The following is an 11,500-nucleotide window of genomic DNA, read 5'->3' on the forward strand; positions in this document are numbered from 1 at the left end:
TAAAAACAGGTGAATGTCAAGAGGAGTCTGAAAAAAAGGCAGCAGCCATTTTATTTTGGTAAACCTACTGAAAAGGAGGAAGAGTAGACATAGACAGAGAATTGTAGGGCTGGAAGGGACAGCCCTACAGTCCTCTCCAGTGTCATCTATGGAGGTTGTCTACTCCAACCCCTTCCCAAAACAGGAGACCTTACATCACCTCAGACAAATGGCCGTCCCCTCTTCTCTTGAATTCTTCCCAAAGAGACAGTGGGGGCTCTCTTTTCTCCCCCCTCTTCCTCACAGGGGGTTACTGGGGCACTGGTGGAAAATCTCTCAGAAGAGCTGGTTACCTCAAGAAAGAGCGAAGTCCCTGAGCCTCCAGGGAAGTTGCCTGCTGTGACTCTTTCCAACTGTAGAACAAAAATGCCAAGGATGCTCTAATGGAAAGTATTTTTTTTCCAAACTGCATTGTTTAGATGAGCGGAGAAATCCACATGAAATGCTTTAAATTGCAAATTTCCACATTTTCTCTCATATTTCCAGCAGAGACAAAAATCTATTTTAACTACTAAGGAAAAATAAGTAAATATGTTAGAAAGGAAAGAATCATACTAACACCACGCATTTTCCTCATTAAAATGTCATTTTAAAAAAATTCAAGCCCCCCTTTGAGCCCCCAAGCTGGCCAGTAGCATCTCAGCTGGTTTAAATTCACAGATATATAATGGATGGCTGGGATGGTGAGGAGAATGCTATATTTGTCTACCGTAGCCAAAATTCAGAAGGAGTCTGGTAGCATCTTCTCCAATGGACAAATGCTATTAAAACGTACAAGCCTTTGTATGTTGCAGATCAAATTTCACCAGATGCAACTTTTATTCAAAGGAAAAAGTTGCATCCTTTAAATAAAATGTGCATATATTAGAGTGAGATGCAGTTCATGAAAGCTTTGGTGTGTGCATAAAAGTTATTCTTCAGAAAAGATCTTCTCAGAGTCCTTATTTTTGCCACCCTAGACCCACATTATTGCAGCTCATGAAAGCTGATACTTGTTAATTGACATCTGCTAGAAGAAACTTATATGTAAAACTTCCTTTTCTAAGGACTGAAGGAGACTCGGCTGGTGCTGCAAAAATCTTGCCCAGCCAAATGTCCCTAATAACTGAAAACCAATTAACAAACTATTTCCAAATGCAGCTACATTATTAGATTAGATTATACAAACTCAGTGTCCTTTCAAAGGTCCCAGTTGGAGCAAGATGGCCATTCCCTTGTCTCCCAGAGCTCTAGCACCACCACAGAAACTGTCTTGCAGTCTCCTAGTGAGGAGGAGCCACTGGTTGGAGGCGCCTCCCATCGGTCACTCGTGCAGATGGAGCTGTGCATGCATGTGAGCTCGCCCACCGCTTCCATGGCCCGATTCCAAACAGGCCTGATACTGATTGGCAGTATCTGACCACAGTCTCAAGACACAGTCTTGCCTCTTTCTTTGGCTCATCACAATCGCCTGCTGGGACACACACCTGTTGCGGGAACAGGCAGCCGCAAAGGAGGAGGTGATGGGTTTTTCTTTCAGCGTCTTTGCCACCTTCACTGAGCAGCTGATCTCCCTTTTCTTTAGGCCACTTCCGGAAAAGAAGCCTCGTCTGCTATCTTTAGCCCTCACAGGCACACACCGTCCATTCTGGGCATTCCGATTCCATGCATTCCAGCTGCACTTCCAAGGTAGTGGCATTCCATGCGGTGTTTCTTTCTGGTGATTTGCCTCTCTGGCCATCCCCAAGCAGCGCCTTTTGCTGGCGTTGGGGAGCAGCCGCACAGGAGACGCTCCTGCTTTGGTTCCACCCCAAGGGGCAGGGCACGGAAGCTTCTCCAGGCAGCAAAGGGACCAAATGGAGGCCTTTCCTGGACCAGGCAAAACAAAGTCCGTCTGGAGGTCTTTGAGCAGGAAGGAAACCCAATGTTTCCAGAGGCCGGGAGGCATTCCTCCTGCTCCTCTGCCCACAGTCGACCAGCGGGATGTTTGCCACCCCAAAGGAAGGGGTCTGTGTCTAAATGCCTTCCAGCCCTAAGGGCAGCGTTTGGCCTGGCTCTGGCCAGCAAGAGATGCAGGGATGGCCAAAGGAAATCCCTCCCTTTCAGGAAAGAGCCTGATGCCGGGATGGAGGCAGAGGAGGCAGAGGAGGAAGAGTTGAAAAATCAGGGGCCCCTGCTAATTCTGGGAAAACGGAATATTAACCAACTGGCCACATTTAGGACCTGCAAGCTTATGGTGGGCGCTTTCACTAAATGGCTGTCTGTCACCGGGAAGTCCTGCAGGGTGCGGAGAAACGGGGCAAGATGTCTTTTTCCGTGCACCAGGTATGCAAGAGGCAGAGCTTCAGTTGCTCCCTTATGCCTGCCATTTTGACTTTTTTGACCTACTCTGTAATTCCCCTAGTTGCTATAGTGGTTGCATTGCTCCCCAAATAGCTGTTGTGGATTGAATGGCCAGAAAACATCCATTGAGCAGAAGGCCAAGGGGGTGCTGGCTCACCCTCCAATCTGGGATGCTCTGTCATCCCAGTTTATCTCTGTCTTTCCGTGGGGTCGGAGGGTACATGTCAAACATGCACCAGGTCACACACAAGCACACAGAACCACTTTACACAGACTGGGGGGAGGGGGGCTCCCCATGGCATCCTGCTGGAGGCTGCCTGGTGACTTCCTCCTGCATGCTCAACCAGGCCATGATTCAAAGACTGTCGTTCGCAACCACACTGATATTAAAACAGCAAAACACATACTGTGATGTCACAACCCTTTGCCCTTCCCTAGCATCACACTGCCACAAGTCCCCTTTCATCACTCGCCCCTCTTGCTCCCTCCCAGCCAGCCTCCCATGAGTCACGGCCTCGGGGACGGGGGCTTAGCACGCTATGCAGACTGAAGAGGGCTGAAGAGCCAGCTTGGCTTTCGATGGGGGGGGGGTGTCTGTGCAGTGAAGAAGTGTGAGGTTGTCCGCCTAACAAAAGAGGAGTTAAAGCACAAATGAAAGATGATACTTTCTTTTAGTTTATTTTAGAATATGATTGTTAAAGATTTATACCCTGTATTTGCTCTGGGAATTCGGGGTGGACGGGAAGGTTGGGGGGAACGGGTTCGGGTGGGGAGGATGGGGGAGGGGAGGTAAATATTTGTAAAAGCTTTTTAAAATTTTCAATAAAAAAAAGAAGTGTGAGGTTGTGAGCCCTGACTCCCCCTCCCCACCGTCTTCCAATCCCTCCTCTAAAGAGGAGGGGTTGGGGGGATGGTGCTCTGCCCTTGGCCCTGCAGGGTGTGGCTCCCCTGGGGCTCCTCGTATAGAAAAGGGGAGCCGGCAAAGGACACCAGCCCAGAGCAGCCCAGGGCTCCGAAGGGGCCACAGGAGAGGCCACCAAGCAAGCTTCTTCCCCAGGGGCCTCGCCTGGCACCTCTCCTGCTTGTGATCACACAATGCGTTAAGCTAGAATATGGTTCACACAACTGGTCTAGGCTGGAGAACCCAGTGATTAGGCTTCATTTATCATGTAGGTGTACAAATGGGATTGTTGAGGCATGTTGTAGAAACAGGGCCATTCGCTTGACACAACAGCCTCCAGATGGGTAAAGTTAAGATGATGAACTGTAACTTCTGCGGAACAATGGCAGAGTTAGAAAAAAAAGACAATGCTGAAACTGCACCAGAAAGACGGTTGGAAATCCGTTCCTTTCTGGAGGGTCTGAAAGACCCTGCAGGGCTGATCCACTGGCTGTGATCCAGGAGACCACCAGACCTTTCCGAATGGAAGGGAATCCTCCTGATCCTTTCTTTCACCCGGAGCTAAAAACGGCTTTGTGGAAGCTGCCAATCCAGGCTCTGAGCAACCGCAACCTCATGTTGAGACAGGAATAAGGTCTCGCAGTGCCCCACTGCTTGTCCCCCCATCTTCTGAGGACGATCTCTCTCTCTCTCTCTCTCTCTGTCTCTCTCTGTCTCTCTCTGTCTCTCTCTCTCTCTGTCTCTCTCTCTCTCTCCCCTCCCCCTCCCTCCCTCCCTCTTTCTCTCTGTGTATGTTTGTTTACTTCTGTACTTTTGCCCAGGCCAAGCTGAGCTTTTCTGACACTTCACAGCCCCCCCCCCCTTATTCAGAACTTGGAAGGGCTAAAATATTTACCCAATGGTGGTTCTTTGCCCCAACAGTGAGACTCACCACATCAGCCCTTTGCACCCCGATTATCTGCTCTGGAACCACAGTTCATAGAACGGAGGCCAGGTGTGACTTGTTTGATGTGGCTTAATGTGATGCATGAGCTGCCCAGAGCTGAACAAAAAGTTTAATTTAAAAAAAATCTAACCAATAATGGCTTATTTAAAAATATAGTTTGAGCAAACCATTAGCATGAGAGCCAAAGCCAGGCACAGCAATAAGATATGCAGGCTTCATTTTACTGGTCCCCCTCTCCAGCCTTCTGTGGCTTCATCCCATGCAAAGGTTCCCTGTGCTTTCTGATTTTTCAGGCTAGGAAGGCAGCAAAGAGGTCCCTATGGTGGCCATGATGGTGGGACCGTAGCTCTCCCTGCTTTTTCAGGATGGCCGCCTTCATGCCTTCTTTTACCATCCCTGTGGACACCACAGCCCAGGTTCGGCCCTTGTGGTCTTGCAGGCAGGTGTGAGGACAGGAGTGGCTCTGCGCAAGAGGCTAAGCCGAACTTCCAATGCTTAACAGTTGCCCTGTGAGAGTTGGAGCGGCTGAGAGCCCTGGAGCCCAGAGCACCAGCGGGGCAAGGCTACATGTTATTCCCTCGGATGTAATGGGAACTGAGCATGGCCTGTAGCCAGGGAATACAGAGGAGTCACTGGGGTAAAAATGAGCCCTTTGTGCAGGAAGCCATCAAAGGAACTGCTTTAAGCTTTGTCCCACCTGGAAAGTCCTGCGTGGGATCCATTGGAGTTTTTGGCTGCAGCAGCTTCCTTGTTGCCCAGGTTGGGAGGGATCACTCTGTAGGAGCTCTGGGAGGCCTGACACATCCTCTGGCCGCTGCCAGCCATTCCCAACTGCCCCCAGTTAGTCAGGCACAAAGGGAGCCTTGTCAGGGAGGGTGGAAGGGAGGGAGGCTCAGGGAAGCCCTCAGGTACAGAGCGCTTCACAAAGATACATTTCTGTCAAGCGGGGGCCTGGTGGGAGGAATCAAGTCCGTCCCCCCAGAAGAATAGAGCCCCTTGCACACCAGCATTTGGGATGAGCCAAGGAGGAGGAGGAGGAGGAGGAGGAGGAGGAGGAGGAGGAGGAGGAGGAGGAGGAGGAGGAGGAGGAGGAGGAGGAGGAGGAGGAGGAGGAGGAGGAGGAGGAAGAACAGGAACGAGCTGGGTCTGGACAATTGGTGGCCCACACTGACTCACCCAGCACGTTCTGCTCCTATAAGTTACCTGTCCGGTAGAGACAGTACCGGAAGAAAATCCCTGATACCTGTAATTTAGGCTCAGATTAAGTCAAAAAGTAGTTTGTGTACTGGAGCTTGGTGTGTGGTAGGAAGCCGGCCACTGAAGCTTGAAAACCACCATTTATTGCTTGATGCACAGTGGATGTAACCCATCTACTGTGTTTATTCAGCAAACCTCCGCTTAGCACATTGTGTGAACATGGTTTCCCAGAGGGCCCAGGAGTCTACTTCTTTCCTTTGGATGCTGCACAAACCAGTCAGTGGAAGCACTTATCAGGTGGCTGTTGAGCAAACTGGTTCTGCCATGTGTGAACTAAATCCTAAGCAGGCCTTTTCCTGCATCCCTCAGGTTGTGTGTCTGCTGGAAACATGTTCTCCACTCTCAACCCTGATGAAATTATAGCCCTCTTGCTCCGTTTTGGAATAGCATGTCAGGAAATCTGCTTCAGAAGGGCTCCGATGGAGGGCAAGCTTTCAGGACTTACCCATCAGGAAGTCCAGGCTGACAAGGTTGTTTGCAAGTGTGGCCAAGAAAGCCAGGATGGGGACCATGATAGCAGGATGACAGCCTTGCCTGACGCTCATGTTCATTGCACACAAACATTATCAAGGTATATGATATGCTTGCCATCCTTGGACACTAAGCAGAACACACTTCCCTAATGGCCAAATTAAAGGCCATAGAAATTGAATAAAAGTAGTTAACATTTTAAAAACTAGAATGTTATGGTGAGTCTTAGGATACAGGTGGAATTGCGCCGGGTATTGCTTCTGAATAGATACTTAGAAGATCATGGTGGACATTTTCCATGCTGGAGATGCCATACATTTGAAGGAGCATTGGAACACATGCTTTGGGCATGGCCACTGGTAGGCCCTGATTTTCGCTTGGACCAGGTTCTGGGCTCAATTTTGGTGGTAAGTCAAGGACTTCCTCAGTGGTAAGCTGGAATGAGCATCAAGCAAGGCTGCCATCCTGCTATCATAGTCCCCATCCTGGCTTTCTTGGCCACACTTGCAAACAGCTGTGTCAGCCTGGACTTCCTGATGCAACGTTCAGGATGAGAAGCAAAATTTCTCTAGAGATACTTTTGTTTGCGCCATCTGCTTACCAAATTTAATGATAGCTTCCTCAACTAACCCACTTCTCTGAATTCTCATGACACTCTAATCAGAATCAGTGAGGTAATTTTGCACAACCTGTTGGCCTAAAATGTGGTTGCCTTACTGGTGGCTCAGTGTACCTTGAGAAACCAGTCTGGACCAGTTCTTCCGTAGGAGAAATCAACAGGAGGCCAGTCAGATCAGTGGCTGGATTGTATCCCAGGCAGGAAACTGTTGTGGAGCCTCTTCTGGGATCAGCTTTGGAGTTCTGGCATGCACACACAAGATTTCACCTGGCTACCCCTATGTGACCAGCAGACCTTAATATCATCCCCAAGGCTTTCCTATCTGAAAAAAGGGATTCAGGGTGAGTTTGACCACCCACCAACATATCCATAAAAATACATTTATGAATGATCTGAAAAAGAAGGAGCTGTGGGCAGCCAGGTCCTTCCCACTTCTGTTATTCTGTTAACAACTCACCCTGTGAGGATTCCATGCTCTGAAAAGCATCTTCACTTAGTCTAATAAAGGCACTGCTCCAGTAAGAGTTGTTATTTGTCCTGAGCAGCTACGGCTCCTACTGTTCTTAAAATCTTCTGGAAAATACCAAATGTAGTCATGTAGCAGCCCTTGTGGTGAAGGGGCTTGCGTAGCTCAATGAAGCTATGAGCCGTGCCATGCAGGGCCCACCCAAGGCAGACAGATCATAGCAGAGAGCTCTGACAAAATGCCATCCACTGGAGAAGGGAACGCAACCCACTCCAGTATTTTTGCCATGAAAACCCCATGGACAGTGTTGTCCATGAGGTCGCAATGGGTCGGACACGACGTCACAACTTACAACGAAGTCATCTAGCAGTGAACCAGAGGAGGAGATCTGGGCACTGGTTGGAGTTTTCCAAAAGTGCCACGATACCATTCTAGGTATCTCTACCTCAGTTGGTTTTGATTGACTTCTACTTACCTGGTGGAACACTGTAGATCATCTCCTTCCATAAAGACTGCCCAACTCACCTGGTTCCCTTGGCCAAGCAATCTGTGCCCACCGCAAAGGATGCAAACAATTTTGATTAACAGATATATTTTGGACTTCCAAAAATTCCTGGTGGGGGAGAAATGGGAGTCAAAAAATAGTTTTGAGTTTCTCCCAAGTGAAACCTAGCATTCCCTTGGGTCTCATAAAGTGCCATTAAGTTCTCTCACAGTGTCTGAGAATGTAGTGAGGTATCCTGATGGCTTCATTCTGATTCCTACCCTTTTTTGCCCAATGGAAAATTATGTGGGATGGAAATGTTTGTAGCTATCTTGTGACCTGTCTGTTTTGCTTGTTTGTTTTGCATATATTTATTTTCTTATTTATTTATTAGATTTATGTATCATCCATCTCATCCATTTGCCTAAAAGGAATTGCTTTCAAGGAGGCTGATGAATTGCATACATTCATGTGGAGGGTCAGGTGAGAACTATAACCTCAAGTAGACACTGACTAAATAAATAAAAGTCTCTGACTACATGGGAATTGACTAAAAAGAAATGTGTGGTGAGATGCACATTGTGGCCCCCAAATTTTTCCTGAAGTTGTTCCAGCAACTGTGCATCAACATGAGATATATTTTTTTGCTGCAACCAATCCTGAACAAAACACAGCAGAGTAATTTTTACAAAGGTCATTAAAATTTAAATTATTACCATTAACAAAGCTGTGTGATGTAGCAAAGCTAAAATTAAAAAAAAACAGGTTTGGAGAGTACAAACCCAAAATTAAAAACAGAGTAAACATCTCAAAAATAGAAATTAAAATATGCACCGGTTGAACGCGGAGATCCAAGTGCAACCGGGGGCAGCTTTGTGTTTCTCATAGTTTTGCCAGCCAGAGTGGCAAAGAGGAAAAGCTTTCCCACCAAGTGCCAGGAATTGTGCGTTAGCTGCAACAGGTTTACTCCATCACATGGCATGTGGAGGTGGGCTGCCTCTACCTTGGGCAGGCTCAGTCCTCAAGCTTTGTGGCCACTGAGGGGCCTGTCCCCAAGGAGCTGGTCTGATCTCCTCTGGAAGCAGAGGTGGGATTCAAAATTTTTACTACCGATTTGGTGGGCATGGCAGGGGAAGGATACTTCCAAATCTCCATTTCCTCCTGATAAGCTAGGACCCGGGAGGCAGAGAATAGATGGGGGTGGGGCCAGCCAGAGGTAGTATTTACCAGTTATCCGAACTACTCAGAATTTCCACTACCGGTTCTCCAGCACTGGTCAGAACCTGCTGATCCCACCTCTGTTTGGAAGCCCACTGAATCAGCAGCCAAGCCCAGATCCCGTGGCAGGGTTTTCAGCTGGCGGATTAGACGCTGGGTGGAGAAATGCTTCCCCTTATTAGATTTAATCTTCTAGTCAGTTTCCTTGGGTGGCCTCCAATTCTAGTACAATAGCAGGTGGAGAAAAACCTGTTCGTTCTTTTGCCTTCGGTCTGTTGTGCACACTCACACCTTGCTGACTGGTCTTAAAAACAGCCTGGAGTACGGAGGAGTGTCCAGCTTGGGAACTGACGCTGCTTCCTCAAGTGGGGCCTCATTCTGGCCACCGGAATCCACAGGATCTCCTTTGGGACACACACCCATATTGTGACCTGGACAGGTGGATGGTTCCCTTGGAGGCTTTAAGGAAATAATTGCTGTTTATTGCAGCTGCACCTGACACTGCGCTTGAGATGCTCCGTCAGCCTCTGCTTCGCTACTTGCTTTTGGCTGTCCAGTAAAAATACTCTTAATTCTGCAAAATGGAGTTAAGTGGTTTCTTTCTTGGCTGCTGAGGAGGCTGGCTTGACATTCTGCCTCCTAACCGGTCCTGAGCAATTTGGCACCAGCATTCCTTCGCCAATGGAAAGGGATGATGAGGGTTGCAGTCATCTGCTGGGTCTTCTAATGGCCAAGAAATGGTCAGGAGCAAGCGAGCCTGGGACTCTGAGAGAGGAGGCCTCTGTCAGCTGCTCAGCTGAGCCAGCCAAAGACCTTCACCTCCAGTGCCTGGGAAAGAGGGTTTCCAGAACAAACCACTACTTATCCTTTCCAGGCTTCTTCCCAGCTCAGGCTGATGGGTCTGTAGTTTTACTGGATCCATTTCTCCCATGGAGCTACTAACCCTTCTGTGAAGTCCCTCTCAGCCTGCGCCCCAAAACGTCAAAGCAAAATGCCAAAAATCAGTGTTCCGTTTAGTTACGTCGGTAACTAAATAGGTTTAATAAATTCCCAGTAGACTTCATCACCTGTCTTATTCAGGACCAGAGGAAGTTTTCCTCTGAGCCCCTTGGAAGCGTTTCACGGCCCTCAATTGTTTTGGTGGTTTTTCCTTGCAGACCTTCCGAGGTTCGGAAATATTCTCAGATGCAGCTCATGCTTCAAATCTCCCATCTGAATTTGAAAATTTTTAAAAAGTTTTTACAAATATTTACCTCCCCTCTCCCCCCCCCGCCCAAACCCCCTGCCCCCAACCTTCCCCCCCCCCCGGGCTTCCCAGAGCAAATACAGGGTATAAATCTTTAACAAGCATATTCTACGATAAATTAAAAGAAAGTTAGTATCATCTTTCATTTGTGCTTTAACTCCTCTTTTGTTACGCTAACTCTAAACACATTATCTCATTCCTCGCTTTTTTAGTCATAAACTATCTGGAATTTCTTAGTTCCGTATTTATTTTGAATATAGTCAATCCATCTTCTCCAGTCCATTTTATATTTCTCGTCTGAGTGGTCCTTAAGATATGCTGATATTTTAGCCATCTCTGCTAAGTTTGTTACTTTTAATGTCCATTCTTGAATAGTAGGCAAATTTTCCTTCTTCCAGTATCGCGCCACCAACAGTCTTGCTGCCGTTAAGTACAAAATCAAGTTAGTCTCTATAACAGTACAATCAGTAGTTATACCTAACAAGAATAACTGAGGGGTAAACTTTATCCTCTTTTTAAAAATATTTTGCATAATTCACCATATTTTAATCCAGAATACTTTAACCTTTTTACAAGTCCACCATATATGGTAATATGTAGCATTAACACAATCACATCTCCAGCATTTAGGTTGTAAATTTGGATACATGCAAGCCAATTGTTTTAGGATCTAAATGCCATCTATAAAACATCTTATAAAAATTCTCTCTCAGATTTTAGGCTTGCGTGAATTTTACATTTCTTACCCATATCTTTTCCCATGTATCCAACATTATTGGTTCTTCAAAATTTTGTACCCACTTTATCATACAGTCTTTAACTAATTCTGTTTCAGAATCCATTTCTATTAATACATTATATAATCTTTTTATATGCATTTGGCTTTGATTCCTAATTTGTTTTAGTAGATTGTCCTCATTTTGCATAACACCAATTTTCTGATCTTTTTTCCATCTGGCCTGTAAGTGTCCATACTGAAACCATGTTTGAATTGCCTTTTCCTCTTTTAATACATTCAAGGGTTTTAACTGTAATACACTTCTTTCTATAGTAAGAAGTTGTCTATATGTGGTTACATCCTGTTTTTGTGCTATACTTATGTTCTCTATTGCATGTCTGGGAATTGCCCACATAGGTATCTTATCGTTTAGTTTGTGTTGATATTTTTTCCAGACACGCAATAGAGCATTCCTTAAAATATGACTTTTAAAATTCTTATCCACCTTCTTGTCATATATCAGATAAGCATGCCAACCGTATACCAAATCATGCCCTTCGATATTAAGTATTCTATCCTCTGTTGAATTGATCCAGTCACTGATTATTGATAAAACTACTGCGTCGTAGTATAGTTTTAAATTTGGCATTTTCAAGCCTCCTCTCTCACGTACATCTTGCATTATTTTAAGTTTTATTCTCGGCTTTTTCCCCGCCCATACAAATTTGTTAATACCCTTCTGCCATTCAAGCAAATTTGCGTCTTTTTAAAGCTGCTCTGGGTTTCAACTGTGTTGCTTTGCTGAAATACCCA

The sequence above is a fragment of the Thamnophis sirtalis genome, unplaced genomic scaffold (assembly GCF_051295495.1).
Source record: "Thamnophis sirtalis isolate CommonGarterSnake01/CBP01778 unplaced genomic scaffold, rThaSir2_p1.2 scaffold_2, whole genome shotgun sequence".
Lineage (NCBI taxonomy): Eukaryota > Metazoa > Chordata > Lepidosauria > Squamata > Natricidae > Thamnophis > Thamnophis sirtalis.